This window comes from Felis catus, chromosome D2 (assembly GCF_018350175.1).
Source record: "Felis catus isolate Fca126 chromosome D2, F.catus_Fca126_mat1.0, whole genome shotgun sequence".
Taxonomy (NCBI): domain Eukaryota; kingdom Metazoa; phylum Chordata; class Mammalia; order Carnivora; family Felidae; genus Felis; species Felis catus.
The window spans coordinates 34470385-34485736 of record NC_058378.1 but is presented as its reverse complement, the minus strand read 5'-3'; the positions used below and the strand labels follow the sequence as shown (position 1 = coordinate 34485736).

The following is a 15352-nucleotide window of genomic DNA, read 5'->3' as shown; positions in this document are numbered from 1 at the left end:
AGAGTTGGAAAAGTTTTGCTAGGAGTACAGGCAGGTCAATGTGAATCAAAACTTGAACAGGGATGCCTGGGTGGCTCAGTCAGTTAAGTGGCTGACTCCTCATTTCGTCTCAGGTCATGATCTCATGGTCGTGAATTCAAGCCCTGTGCCCAGCTCTACGCTGACAGTGTGAATCCTGCTTGCAATTTTCTCTTTCTAATCTCTCTACCCCCCCCCCACTTGTGCTCTCTCCCTCTCTCAAAATAAATAAATAAACTTTAAAAATATTTTTAAAAGACTTGAACAAAAAAGCCATGTTTTGCATAGATAGTAGAGTACCTGACACAATCCAAGGATAAGATGTGCAGCCCAGCCTCATAAGACACAGAACAAAAGGGATCCAGGAGTAGTCAAGTACAATAGCAGGTATCTTCTCTGTGCCTTCTTCTGGAGCCCCTTGTTCTCCTGGGCACCTGCTTCATTCTCCACCCTCTGTAGTCTGAATTACTTTACTTTTTCATCCACAGTCTGGAAAATAACTGTCCAAACTCTCTTTGTTCTCTCTCCATTTGTCTCACAAGCATTTTTCCTAATAAATTTGTTGCACATTTAATAGCATCTTGATTTGCTTTTCAATGGACCTGAACTAACAGATCAGTATCAATACATTCTGGTTTATCCAGTCTTAAAAATTATAATGTGAAGGGCAGTAAAAGCCCAGAGCTCTCATTGTGTACAGTCATTCCTCCAACGTGAGGTGAAGTTCATGTCTGTGGTCTCTCCTGCAGTCCTCAGCGTTCCTTCCTAAAAAACAAACAAACAAACAAACAATTTTACACTACTACCCAAGAATGAGTAACAATTATAGGCATAGGGCAGCCTAGATTCATGAAAGAAAGAACAGTTTCCCCTTCAAGGACACTAAAGATACACCCAATTTACATGATCAACCATATAACTTCCTGATTGAAAACCACTACATTTTATTCAATATTCTCCTAAGAACAAAGGGTGGATACTGTGTACTTGTTTGCATAATTTTAATACAGTCATGGCTTTTCCAGAACAGAGGGAGGGCCAACTTTCAATATGTATCCAAATCTTCACTTGTTAGCAAGAAGGAACTGCTTATAATTTTTAAGTAACAGTTTTTATTTGGCTTAAAAAAAAAAAAGCTCAAGATCCAGTTTCTACCAAGGCAAGCCACTGCATATATTTTATCTCATTTATCCTAAACAGAATAATGTCTTTCATTTATCTCCATTTTAAGAAGAGGAAACTGCATTTCAGAGAAATTAAGAAATTTACCAACGGTTGCTTCACTGACTCTTATAGACAGAAATTAAACCAAGTTCCTTCTGGTTCACAATCTAGTATCTTTTGTTGCTTTTTGAGATGCCACTGAAAATCTAGTTTGACAAAATCTTTGCTAATGATAATATATGGATCTTTAAGCAAACCTGCTTGTCCTTTGTGTTATTTAAGAACGTGAATGGTATGTGTACTGCTTGGTCAAAAGTTAAATATACATAAATGTCTGCTATATGTTGCTCAAGTTTCTGACACATAGAAAAAAAAAAGGACTTTTCTTTTCTCTTCCTCTTTCCCTTCATTAGGGCTGAGCTTTCCACTGGTACCCAGTAAAGGATGGAAGTTGGCATGTCCAGGGTTAGACAAATAAATAAATACAGATTTCTCACTATCAGAGAAAGGAGTTACAACTATGGAAATTAGGAAGTCCAGAATATATCCTGGAGTGCTGCAAAGGAACTGGAGATATCAGTCTTATGGCCTGATTAGATAGACAAATATAAGTGTGTGTGTGTGTGTGTGTGTGTGTGTGTGTGTGTGTGTGTGTTCTAGCTCTGTTCACTAAGAGGGTCTAGAAGCAATGGCATTCTGATAACAATGAACCGATTTAGATCTTTTTTTTTCTAGATAACATTATCTGCTAAAAGGAACCAGGTCTCCTTGCCACAATATGACTCTAGGACTAGAGTAAGGAAAATATAAGATGTATGTATTTGGAACATTTTATGACACCAGAAGGTTAAAAAAAATGCTTGAAAAATTATGGGGGCATGCGTATAATACACAGTAACCAGCTTGAGGTGGCTTCCGCTGGTAAGTCTGGGACAAAATGAGTATCAAAATAAATAACAATAATAACAGACTGTAACCCTGTGAGTAAAAGACAAATCCTAAGTTCATACTGACATTAATTAATTAATTAATTAATTAATTGGAGAGAAAGGAAAGCTCTATCCTACCTAATCTAGAATGAATGACAAGATTAGAAAATTCCCATTTCATAATCATCAGAATAATAATTTATTCAGGCTAGAATCATTAACTGATGGTAAACTGGTGAAAATTTGCTAAGAAACAAGATAGTCAAATGATCTCAAAGAGTCTTGCTACAAAATAATAATTTATTATGTTACAATAGAGAACTTGGCAGACACAATCTTAACTAAGTAATAAAAGTTGACGTCATCATTAATGGAACAAATTGACATCAAGTGCCTCCTCATATGATTCCTGGAGACTAGCACAGCATCACTTCTGTAAAATTCCTGCCAAAATGCATAAATTATAAAGAAACATCAGACAACTCCCCATAATTGAGAAACATTCTCAAAACCAATTGGTCTGGGCTCTCCCAAACTATCAAGATCATGAAAGATCATTAAACTTTGAGAAACTGTTCCAGACTGAAGAAGACTAAAGAGACACAACTAAATGCAATATATGATTGTAAACCAAATCCTGAACCTAAAAGGGACATTATTGAGACCATAAGATTTGAGTAGGGTATATAGATTGGATGATATTATTGGATCAACATTAATTTCCTGATTTTGATTGTTATACTGAATCCTTGCACTCAAGAAATACAAATTAGAATATTAAAGGTAATGGGGCATTGTGTCTACAACTTACTCTCAAATAATTGAGAAATAAGTAGAGGATCAAGATGGAAGGTATACGGAAGCTCTGTGTACTACTTCGCAACTTTTTTTGTAGATTTGAAATTATTGCCAAATAAAGTTTTAAAAATTAAAAACAAAGGGCACCTGGGTGGCTCAGTTGGTTAAGCGTCCGACTCTTGATTTCAGCTCAGGTCATGACCTGAAGGTTCATGAGTTCAAGCCCCACATCAGGCTCTGTGGTGATGGTGCAGAGTCTGCTTGGGATTCTCTCTCTCTCTCTCTCTCTCTCTCTGCCCCTCCCTGCTCTCTCTCTCTCTCAAAATAAATAGATAAACTTTAAAAAATTAAAAATGAAAAACAATAGGGACACCTGGGTGACTCAGTTGGTTAAGCACCCAGCTCTTGATTTCGGCTCAGGTCATGACCTCAAGGTTCGTGAGTTCAGGCCCTACATCAGGCTCCGTGGTGACAGTGCAGAGCCTGCTTGGGATTCTCTCTCTCTCTCTGCCCCCCCCTCCACTTGCATGCATGCTTCGAAAGAAAGAAAGAAAGAAAGAAAGAAAGAAAGAAAGAAAGAAAGAAAGAAAGAAAACAGACAATGGCATTTTCTTCCCCCAAATAACGCTAAGAATAACAAAGCCCATCAACACCTGTGGGATTAAAAGATTGGAGGAATAGAAAACAAAAATGTTTCATTTCAATTATTTATGGCTGCATAATAAAACCACTCCAAAATTCAGTGGCTTTACTGTATTATCTGTCATGATTCTGTGGATTGATTGGCCTCAGTTGGGAGTTCTGCTCCCTGTGATGGCAGATGAAGCTGCAGTCATTTGGGTGTCCCCTAGGCTGAACATCCAAGATGGCACACTCACATGTTTGGAACTTTGCTGAGGTTGGTTAGAAGAGGGAGAGGGCTGAAATAGGCCACTGAGATGGCTGGGGCCTCTTTGCCCATGCAGTCTCAGGGTCTCTCCCTTTCTACCTGGTCTCTAAGTCACTTCTCCATATGATCTCTGTGGGATGACCTGATCAGAGGCTGGTGAAAGAATTCCCCCAATGCAGAACAAAGGAGAGAGAAGTTTATTGACTATACCACAAGGGAGCAATGGGCAGGACAGCAAAGGAGAGACTGCCTGCCAGGAGGCAGCAGGTGGGGGGTGGGGAAGCTGTATTTAAGGGGGAAGGTGAGAAGGTATGGGAATTTTCCTTTTTTGGAACCTATGTCCAGGTGTAAGTAACTCATTGGTCAGCTAGGCCTTATGGATATTATGGATATTTTGAGGTGGGTGGCCTAATGGGCCTGTTTGTATTCAGTAGGGAGTCTCTGTGGGCCCTTCTACCATACTCAGGTTTCCACTGTTCAAGTTAGTTGACTAAAAGTGGCAAGCGCCCTTCAAATACATGCTTTTATATGGACATGAGTATTCATTTCTCTTGGGCTGATATCTGGTCCATGAATATTTAAATATAGTTTATAATATATTAATTCTATATATTTATTAATTTTGTATAATTAATTATATTTAATTACATTTCTACATTTAATTAATTCTATGTATTCTATAATATATCTGATTCATTGATATTTTTATGAGAAAGCTAAAGGTTATTTTCCAGTTATTAAACTTTATCTTTCTAATCCCCAGTTAACAGCAAATAATAGTTAATTTGGAAGAAGATGATTAGAGAAGTTGATGGGACCTTTACTTTAAGGGTAAAGGAATTTGCAATCCCTGTCAAAATATCACCAGCATTCTTCAGAGAGCTAGAACAAACAATCCTAAAATTTGTACGGAACCCCAAAAGACCCCCAAATAGTCAAAGAAATCTTGAAAAAGAAAACCAAATATGGAAGCATCACAATCCTGGACTTCAAGATGTATTACAAAGCTGTAATCATCTAGACAGTATGGTACTGGCACAAAAACAGACACATAGATCAATGGAACAGAATAGAAAACCCTGAAATGGACCTACAAACATATGGCCAACTAATCTTTGACAAAGCAGGAAAGAATATCCAATGAAATAAAGACAGTCTCTTCAGCAAATGCTGTTGGGAAAACTGGACAGAGACATGCAGAAAAATGAACCTGGACCACTTTCTCACACCATGCACAAAAATAAACTCAAAATGGGGCGCCTGGGTGGCTCAGTCGGTTAAGCGGCTGACTTCAGCTAAGGTCATGATCTCTCGGTCCGTGAGTTCGAGCCCCACGTCAGGCTCTGTGCTGACAGCTCAGAGCCTGGAGCCTGTTTCAGATTCTGTGTCTCCCTCTCTCTGACCCTCCCCTGTTCATGCTCTGTATCTCCCTGTCTCAAAAATAAATAAAACGTTAAAAAAAATTTTTTTTAATAAAAAAAAATCTCAAAATGGATGAAAGACCTAAACATAAGACAAGAAGCCATCAAAATCCTCAAGGAGAAAGCAGGCAAAAACTCTTTGACCTCGGCCTCAGTAACTTCTTACTCAACATGTCCCTGGAGGCAAGGGAAACAAAAGCAAAAATGAACTATTGGGATATCAACAAAATAAAAATCTTCTGCAGAGTGAAGAAAACAATCAACAAAATTAAAAGCCAACTGACAGAATGGGAGAAGATATTTGCAAACAACATATCAGATAAAGGGTTAGTATCCAAAATCTATGAGGAACTTAGCAAACAAAGCACCCAAAAAACAATCCAGTGAAGAAATGGGCAAAAGACACGAATAGACACTTCTCCAAAGAAGACATCTAGATGGCCAACCAACACATGAAAAAATGCTCAACATCACTTATTATCAGGGAAATACAAATCAAAACCACAATGAGATACCACCTCACACATGTCAGAATGGCTAACATTAACAACTAAGGCAACAACAGATGTTGGTGAGGATGCAGAAAAAGAGGAACCCTTTTGCGCTGCTGGTGGGAATGCAAACTGGTGCAGCCACTCTGGAATGCAGTATGGAGGTCCCTCAAAAAACTAAAAATAGAACTACCTTACCACCCAGCAATTGCACTACTAGGTATTTATACAAGGGATACAGGTGTGCTGTTTCCAAGGGACACATGCACCCCCATGTTTATGGCAGCACTATCCACAATAGCCAAAGTATGGAAAGAGCCCAAATGTCCATTGATGGATGAATGGATAAAGAAGATGTGGTGTGTATATACAATGGAATATTACTCGGCAATCAAAAAGAATGAAATCTTGCCATTTGCAACTACATGGATGGAACTGGAGGGTATTATTCTAAGTGAAATTAATGAGTCAGAGAAAGACAAAAATCATATGACTTCACTCATATGAGGACTTTAAGAGACAAAACAGATGAACATAAGGGAAGGGAAGCAAAAATAATACAAAAACAAGAAGGGGGACAAAACATGAGACTCTTAAACATGGAAAATAAACTGAGGGTTGCTGGAGGGGTTGTGGGAGGGGAGATGGGCTAAATGGGTAAGGGACATTAAGGAATCTACTCCTGAAATCATTGTTGCACTATATGCTAACTAACTTGGATGTAATTTAAATAAATAAATAAATAAATAAATAAATAAATAAATAAATAAATAAGAAAATAAGTAAATAAATATTAACTTAAATTTAAAAAATAAAATAAATAAAAAACTATTTTAGAAATAAAAAAAGGGTAAATGAATTTGATTTTTCTGTTTGTTTTTGAGAGAGAGAGAGAGCAAGCGAGAGAGAGCACTTTTGTGCACCAGTGGGGGAGAGTGGCAGAGGGAAAAAGAAAATCTTTAACAGGCTCCACACTGAGCATGTAACACATGATCCCACAATCCTGGGATCATGACCTGAGCCCAAATCAAGTCAGATGCTCGGGGCACCTGGGTGGCTCAGTCGGTTGGGAGTCCTACTTTAGCTCGGTCATGATCTCTCAGTCTATGAGTTCGAGCCCTGTGTCGGGCTCTGTGCTGACAGCTCAGAGCCTGGAGCCTGTTTCAGATTCTGTATCTCCCTCTCTCTCTGACCCTCCTCCGTTCATGCTCTGTCTTTCTCTGTCTCAAAAATAAATAAACGTTAAGAAAAAAAAAAAAGAGTCAGATGCTCAACCAACTGAGCCACCCATTTAAGAGCTTAGATGTTGAAACGTAACTGCCTTGTTTAAAGTCCTGATTCTACCATTCACAAGATGTATGACTTTACGCAAGTTACTTAACTTCTGTGAGCTTCAGCTTTTTTATCTGCAAAGTGGAGGAAAATATAATAATAACTATCTTACTAGATGATTGTGATGATTAAATCAGATGCCTCCAAACCTAACGCTAGGCACTTTGTAAATATGTATTAATTGTTAGTAATTATTAATAATAATTTATATACTGATGCATTATTACCTTTAAAAAATTATTTATTGGGGCGCCTGGGTGGCGCAGTCGGTTAAGCGTCCGACTTCAGCCAGGTCACGATCTTGCGGTCCGTGAGTTCGAGCCCCGCATCGGGCTCTGGCCTGATGGCTCGGAGCCTGGAGCCTGTTTCCGATTCTGTGTCTCCCTCTCTCTCTGCCCCTCCCCCGTTCATGCTCTCTCTCTGTCCCAAAAATAAATTTTAAAAAAAAATTATTTATTTATTTTGAGACAGAGAGAAAGAGAGAGAGAGAGAGAGTGCACCCGTGTGCTTGTGTGTGTGTATGTGCACGGGTATGTGGGTAAGCAACAGAGGGGCAGAAAGTGGGAGGGAAAATCCCAAGCAGGCTCTGTGCTGTGGCATCAGACACAGGGCTCCAATCCACCAACCAATAAGTCATGACCTGAGCTGAAACCAAGAGTGGGACGCTTAACCAACTGAGCCACCCAGGCAACCCTGCATAGTTACATTTTTATAGTGAAAATGCATTGCTTTTGAAATTTTTTATTTATTTATTTTTAACTTCTTAAAATATTTATTTATTTTTGAGAGAGAGACAGCACGAACGAACAGGGGAGGTGCAGAGAGAGAAGGAGACCCAGAATCCGAAGCAGGATCTAGGCTCTGAGCTGTCAGCGCAAAGCCCAATGTGGGGCTCAAATTCACGAACCGTGAGATCATGACCTGAGCTGAAGTCAGACACTTAACCAACTGAGCCACCCAGGCACCCCATTTTTGAAATTGTAAAAACAATTTTTAAATGTGTGAAGTCAACCTTAATTTTGAGCGTTTACTAATACAAATGCATTCTTAAATTATCAAGTCATGCGTTAAACTGCAAAATAGGAATTTTGCCCTGCTTTCTTGGTGTTTCGGAGGAAACGGAGACTGCTCACTTAAGGTCTGAATTGTGCTTTAGTTATTCTTTTCCATTCTATAAATCAAGGAGGGGCACTTTCCCGGGCACAAAAATTCATGAAGTTGTGGTACCTTTTTTACCAAAATTGTTCCTAAAACAACTACTAATGACATTAAATTTCCTAATCTACAAGGAGTTCCTTTTAGTATTCTATTGGTCATTCGGATCTTTGAAGCAAAGCAATTCCAACTAAATTTCATGTTGACCCCTAAGGCTTTTTGTTTTAGAGCGAAAGAACTCTGTTAATAATCTAGCATCTTTTCCAAGATCCTGTCTCGTCTCCCTTTGGTAGATTGGAGCATTCCATTTTAATTCATTGCCTGTGGAATTAGTAATTATATGATTTCTCTTGTGACTCCAATCTTAAATAATGATATCCCTTTAATAAGCTTTGTTCTATTTATAGGGCTTAAAGAGAAATTTGATTTTTAAGAGAAAACAGCAGCAATACTACAAATAACTGTTAAAATGTATTCTAGAAGCCATTTTCTGGCCTGTTTTTTATTGCTTTATTTGTGTTTCTGGTCAGAAGAACTGGAATGCAGAATGAGGAGCTTATGAGGTTCTCACCCTGGCTCCTCCCACCCATGCTTGGATTCAAACAAGTGGCCACTCACTAGCATCTCCAAATGGATACCAGAGCCATTTTCCAGACCTCAGGAGTCCTATAGCCTTTCACCAGTCAAGCTGTAAGTACCTACAAGGTAACAAGTACTTTTCTCAAGGCTGTCTTTGTGTGTGTGTGTGTGTGTGTGTGTGTGTGTAACAGCTTTATTGAGGTATAGTTTATATACTACACAATTTACCCATTTAAAGTGTAAAACTTATTGGTTTGTTTTGGGTTTTTTGAGTGTGTGTGTGTGTGTGTGTGCACAAGCTGGGGAGGGGCTTGTGAGAGGGAAAGGAACAGAGAGAATCTTAAGCAGACTCCACACCCAGTGCAGAGCCCAACGTGGGGCTTGATCTCATGACCCTGAGATCATGACCTGACCCGAAATCAAGAGTCAATGCTTAACCAACTGAGCCACCCAGTGCCCCTCATTGATTTTTAATATATTCACAGAGTTGTGCAATTATCACCAAAATGAATTTTAGAACATTTTCATCACCCCAAATAGAAACCCCATACCCAGTTACAAAACTCCCCTTTCCACATAGTGACAACAAAGCTCACCAAAAAAAGTATTTAAATTTATCCTACTAAAGCAAAAAGGACAGATTAAAAGGAAAGCTCAAACTGTGCATAGTGTTCTAATTTTTAAATTCCATAATTGTGTTTTGTCCTATCTCAAATTGTGCAAAGAATATTTTTAAGGACTCTTATTTTTTAATTTGGGAAATTTATATTTTATAACAAAAAGGATTGAAATTGAGAAGATATAGAATTTTCCAGCATCTAAAATCATGAAAATCGGGGTGCCTGGGTGGCTCAGTTGGTTAGGCATCTACTTCAGCTCAGGTCATGATCTCGTGGTTCATGAGTTCAAGCCCCGCGTTGGGCTCTGTGTTGACAGCTCAGAGCCTGGAGCCTGCTTTGGATTCTCTGTCTTCCTCTCTCTCTACCACTCTGCTTCCCCTGCTCATGCTCTGTCTCTAGGTCTCTCTCAAAAATAAATAAACATTAAAACTGTTAAAATAATTAAAAGAATCACAGAAACAAAACAAACAAACAAACAAACAAACAAGCAAACATTCCCCTATTCACCCCAGCCCTAGGCAATTACTGATCTATTTTCTGTCTCCTTGAATTTGCCTATTCTGGAAATTTCACATAAATGGCAGCATATAATATGTGGCCTTTTGTGTCAGTCTTTTTCATTTATCATAATGTTTTCAAAGTTCATGTTGCAGTGTGTATCAGTACTTCCTTTCTTTTAATGGCTGAATAATACTCCATTGTATGGATGTGCCACATTTTCTTTATCCATTCATTAATTAATGAGCATTTGAGTTGTTTCTACTTCTTAGCTATCATGAATAATGTTGCTATGCACATTCATGTGCAAGTTTTAGTGTAAACATATGTCTTCATTTCTCTTGGGTGTATGCGTAAGAGTGGAATTACTGGTCCATGTGTTTAACCTTTTGAGAAACTGCCAGATTTACATCAAGGCTCTCTTAAGATCTACTTGGTCTTGGGTTAATTGTTGTTCCATTTGGGTATGGCCTTGGAAACAGGCCCTTGCTGTTCAGATAAGAAACTTCTGTCAAAGACTTTCACTACATTATGATCTGAACTTAACAATCTAAAAAAGTATGTGCTTTTCAACATTTTTGAAAATACGATGATTAGCATTCTTCTCTCTAGGGAAAAAAAAGATCCTGTTTATCAAGTTTCCAGAACTATATAGACTCTTAAGGAGCACTTGACTCTTCTCACCCTAAAAGGCTGAGTAGACTTTAGGGGCACGTGGAGCAAGGCATAGTTGTATAAATTAAGGAGAATTACAAAAGAAAATATGTCTTCATTATTGCAAGGAAATTCTTCATTTCGCTTACAACAACATCCCTTGTTTCAGAAGTCAGAAATTCATATGGGCTAATACATTTTTTATTGTAGTCACTCACACCTTAGCACAAATTACTTTAATAATCACACTTTCCTCTTAACCCCTGGTTAAGTACGGACTAAGATGTTCTGGTAGTAGAGGAGGTACTTTAAAAAAGGTAGAAAACAAGTAATTTTAGAACCTAAAAAGGAGAATTGGGACACACTACATATATTACATTTAGTAGGTTATTTACTGCTCATAAAAATGCCATGAGATAAGTACTATCATTTTTCTTTAAAATTTTTTAATGTTTATTTACTTTTGAGAGAGAGAGAGAGAGAGAGTAAGAGCATGAGTGGGAGAAGGGCAGAGAGAGAGGGAGGCACAAAATCCCAAGCAGGCTCCAGACTCCAAGCCATCAGCACAGAGACCGACACGGGGCTCGAACTCAGGAACCAGGAGATCATGACCTGAGCCGAAGTCAGTTGCCCCCATTTTTACTTTAAAAGAAAGGAAAAGGGCTAAAAAAAAAAAAGTTAAGTAACTTACTGAAAATCACACAAATTATATGTGAGAACTTTAACTCATATCTATCTGATTCCAAAAAACCAGAGCATCCACTCTCTGTCCTGAAGAGAGAACAAATACTTGCAGAACTCTGGGGCTGGGAAGTAGGGAATGTGGAGAGTAGAGGTGTGCCGAAACCAAACTTTGCCTTCTCTGCAAATTTTTTTCCATCCCTGGTTGCCACAACCACCTGCTGGCAGCACCTCCTGACCCCCAATGGTGCAAAAATGCTAATGAGTCCTTAACTGCTTCGTCTTCCTGGCTTACAGGACCTACTGTATCTGACTAAGTTAGGATGGTAGCAACTGCTGCTGCCTGAGCCACACACTCCAGCAAAACTTCCTTATTTGGAAAAGTCCTTTCCATCCTATCTGGGCAGAAAGAATACAATCTCACATTTAAAAAAAAAACAAAATGCTTTGACCTACATCAGAAGGGGCACTTGAAAACACTAAAACACAGAGAAATGACAAAAAGATCAAGTATATTTCTAAATACTTTGCTCAAGTGGAAGGTGGGGGAATGTGGATGGGGTGGGGAATGCTTCATCAGAGAGTTAAAAGAAAGAACATTCACAAAACCCTTTTGCTTTAACCCCAGAAGCTCTTTTAGTTAGCAATAAGCTTTGTATCTCAGTTATATGAAATTTAGCACACTTTTTACTGGAATGAAGAAAAAATACATTTTGAAACTGCTGTTGAAGCCAGGAGGGAGCTGAATGGCAGGAGACTATAGTTTCTCAGATGGGGTTTAGCATTGCATCTCTCCTACGCAGAGGTTATATTTGAAAAGGTGGGACTAAGTGGATATTTTCAGGATGGGCCAATGAGGTCGGCCTGAGTGTTAGCTCTTGTTGTTCCTGGAGCAGCTTGGTAGAAAGATGAAAAGAGGAGACTAAAGTCTCAACCCTGCTGCTGGGTGAACTTGGGCAAATTACTTAACCTCTCTGGGTGGACCTCATTATGCTCTTCTTTGAAGAGGAGTTGGACTAAATGACCTCCAATAACCTTTCCAGAATTGACTTTCTGTTTTGTGATTTCCATGATTGTGGAAAGGGCTTGTCTAGGCTAAAGCGTGCAACAGAAACCATGGGTTTCCAATGACCTCTAGACACACCCATCGTTCCCTAACTTCCCTCCTGGTACCTTTAAACCCTCAGCCCTTCTGGAGCACAGGGCCTTGGTGTTGCTTCCGGGCTTCCTGGAGGGACCTCCCAGAAGACCCATTAGTATGCAAAGCACAATAAGCTGAATATCATTCCCAGTGCTTATCGAATTTTATCTGTCCTATATTCCATTCTCTCAGAGTCTGCTTTCAACCACCTGGCCCTGCGTGATGATGGATTAAATCAGATAAAATAACCCTCACTGAGATTTCCTAACATGTAACCCTCCTCACAAAATAACTTAAAAATAATCCGAATATACATCCCTCTTCCAAAGTTCCTCATATCTTTTTTTTAGTTTATTTACTTTGAGAGAGAAAGGGAGAGAGAAAGCATGCACATGCACATGCAAGCGCACAAGCAGGGGAGGGAAGAGAGAGAGAGAGAGAGAGAGAGAGAGAGAGAGAGAGAGAGAATCCCAAGCAGCCTCTGCAATGTTATTGCAGTGCCCCAAGTGGGCCTGATCCCATGACCGTGAAACCATGACCTGAGCCAAAATCAAGAGTCAGACGCTCACCCGACTGAGCCACCCAAGTGCCCAAAAGTTCCTAATATCTACATTATTTATTTATGTGGAAGGAGACAATTGATGGAGGGGTCTTCCTATGCCCCTGAAATTACATTAAGATTGGATTGCCTTCCCTGATCAGTGACACTTGGGGAAGTTGTCCTATCTTGGCAGGAAGATTGTAAACTCAAGATGGAGATTTTGTTTTTCTCTGCATTAATCTGCAGCTAATGCCAGTGAACATTATCCTTGTTTAATTACATTCACTAACCAACTGACACAACTTCCCCTGGGAAGAAGCTTATCCGACTCTGACTCATGCTTTACAGCATGTTGGATTTGAGGAAATGGATAATATACGCCCCGCTGGCTTTGGAATTTTAAACAGAAACCCACATGCCGCCAAGTCTCCAGCTTACTCCCAAATATGGGAGAATGTGTGCCCCAGCCACGGTTGCAGGAGGCATGCTCAGTGTGACAAAAGGCAAAACCCACAGTGTGTGCTGAATGCCAGGCCAGGCGTGGAGAGGCAGAGCAAGTATTCACTTAAAGGAAAAGGAACAACCCCAGAAAAGTGGTGGGAGGATGCCTCCTCTAAGGACTGTGTCCCTTTCCTAGAGTTATTTTGATGATGTCATAGCAGTGAATGTCTTATTAAAAGTAAAGTAGGAGTGCCTAGGTGGCTCAGTCAGTTATGCGTCCAACTCTTGGTTTCAGCTCAGGTCATTATCTCACAGTTCGTGAGTTTGAGCCCACGCTGACCTTGAGGAGTCTGCTTGTGACTGTCTCTCTCCTCTCTCTCTCTCTCTCTTTCTCTCTCTCTCTCTCTCTCCCCCCTCCCCTCCTCCCTTCTTGTGCACTCACCTGTGCTGTCGCACTCGCTCTCTCTCTTTCTCTCTCAAAATAAATAAATAAGCACTTAAAAACCAGTAAAATCCTTGCCAGCCTCAGGGACTAAGAGGTGTGATTTCAAAGGGCTAACCTTTAGAGGTTTTTAAAGCAGTACTCACAGACACAGCATGTGAGAACAAGAAATGAAATGATAGGAGGCTTGTGCTGAGCTGGTCAGGTCACTCTGTATCCAGATCATGGCAAGAAACTCTCTAGTAGCCAGTGTGCCCCAGGATTCTCTAGTATCAGAGATGTTCCCAGAGTAGAGCTAACTGGGGCAATTGCTCTTGTGTCTGAGCTTAGGGTGCAGGGAGCAGTAACCCAGGGCAGAAAGACATAGATCCTCAGCTGGAAGCCAAAAAAGAAAGGCTCATAGTCCAATTCAACCCCTACCCCCCACTCCATGGCTGAGCCACTCCCTCCTTTTGCCCACACCTCCTAAGTCTCCACATGTCTTCTTACAAACTCTCTTCCTTTTCAGGACTGTCCTTGTTCTTCTTTAAAAAAAAAAAAATCTTTATTTTTTTAATCTTTAAAATGTGTATGATAAAAAATGTCAAAAAATATGGAAATATAACAATAACAGCTCCCATTTTTGGAGTGTTTTCTTTGTGTAAGACACTATACGAAAACACTTAATGTGCATCATTTTATTCAGGTAGGTTTATTATCATCCCCGTTTACAGATAATAAGATTAAAGTTCATACAGGTGAAGTAACTTGCCCAAAGTCACATGGCTGAGATTTGAACCCAAGTGCTTTCTGTCCTAAGGCCATGTGCTTAAATATTGCACAGGCTTCCTTAAAAGTACATGGAAGAGGGAAATATCAACCCTCGTCCACCACTCAAAGGTAACTACTGTGTTATCTTTCCAGACCTCTCTTTACATAAGTGCGTGTGGTGTTTATTTTAATCTGATTTTAGTAGAATAAAATCTGGGTTGATTGGGCTTCCAGGAAGAGGGAGAATGAGTCACCCACTGTAATTTATCCAGATTTCTCTTCCTCTTAAAAAGCTCTAGCTCAAACAACCTGCACTTGGATGAGTCCTGAGCCCTCTGCTGGTTTCCAAGAGGCATGGGTATCTTGCTGGAAGCATCATGCCAAGCACACAGTAGGCACTCAGTTGTTTCTCTCCAGTGGTATTATCAGGAACAGGATTTTCTGTTATTCTTGGCCTCTGCTCCAATGTAAGTATTTTAGAGCTGTGAGTTTCAGGGCACCTGGATGGCTCGGTTAGTTAAGCATCTGGCACTTGATTTCAGCTCAGGTCATGATCTTGCAGTTCATGAGATCAAGCCCCACTTTGGGCTCTGCGACGACAGTGCAGAGATTGCTTGGGATTCTCTCTTTCTCTCTGACTCTCCCCACCTCTTAAAAAAAAAAAAAAAAGAGCTGTGAATTCCTTCCCTCTCTAGATGGTGCTGGTGCTGGTGCTGGAGCCAGATAAAGAACCAACTGCCCAAGTGAGCCTGGAAATACACACATGTCATCTCTCTGGAGAGCAAAATTGACACCATGACTACTGTTC

At 39.8% G+C, this 15352-nt stretch overlaps 1 long non-coding RNA gene across 1 annotated transcript in view; it reads left to right on the top strand.

Annotated features, from left to right (window-relative positions):
* LOC109492503 overlaps positions 1-4762 on the top strand; it is a 66161-nt gene extending 61399 nt beyond the window's left edge. The window contains exon 4 of the long non-coding RNA XR_006587488.1: positions 4562-4762. This is a non-coding gene — a long non-coding RNA (uncharacterized LOC109492503). The remainder of the gene's footprint in view (positions 1-4561) is intronic.
* The last annotated feature ends 10590 nt before the right edge of the window (positions 4763-15352 follow it).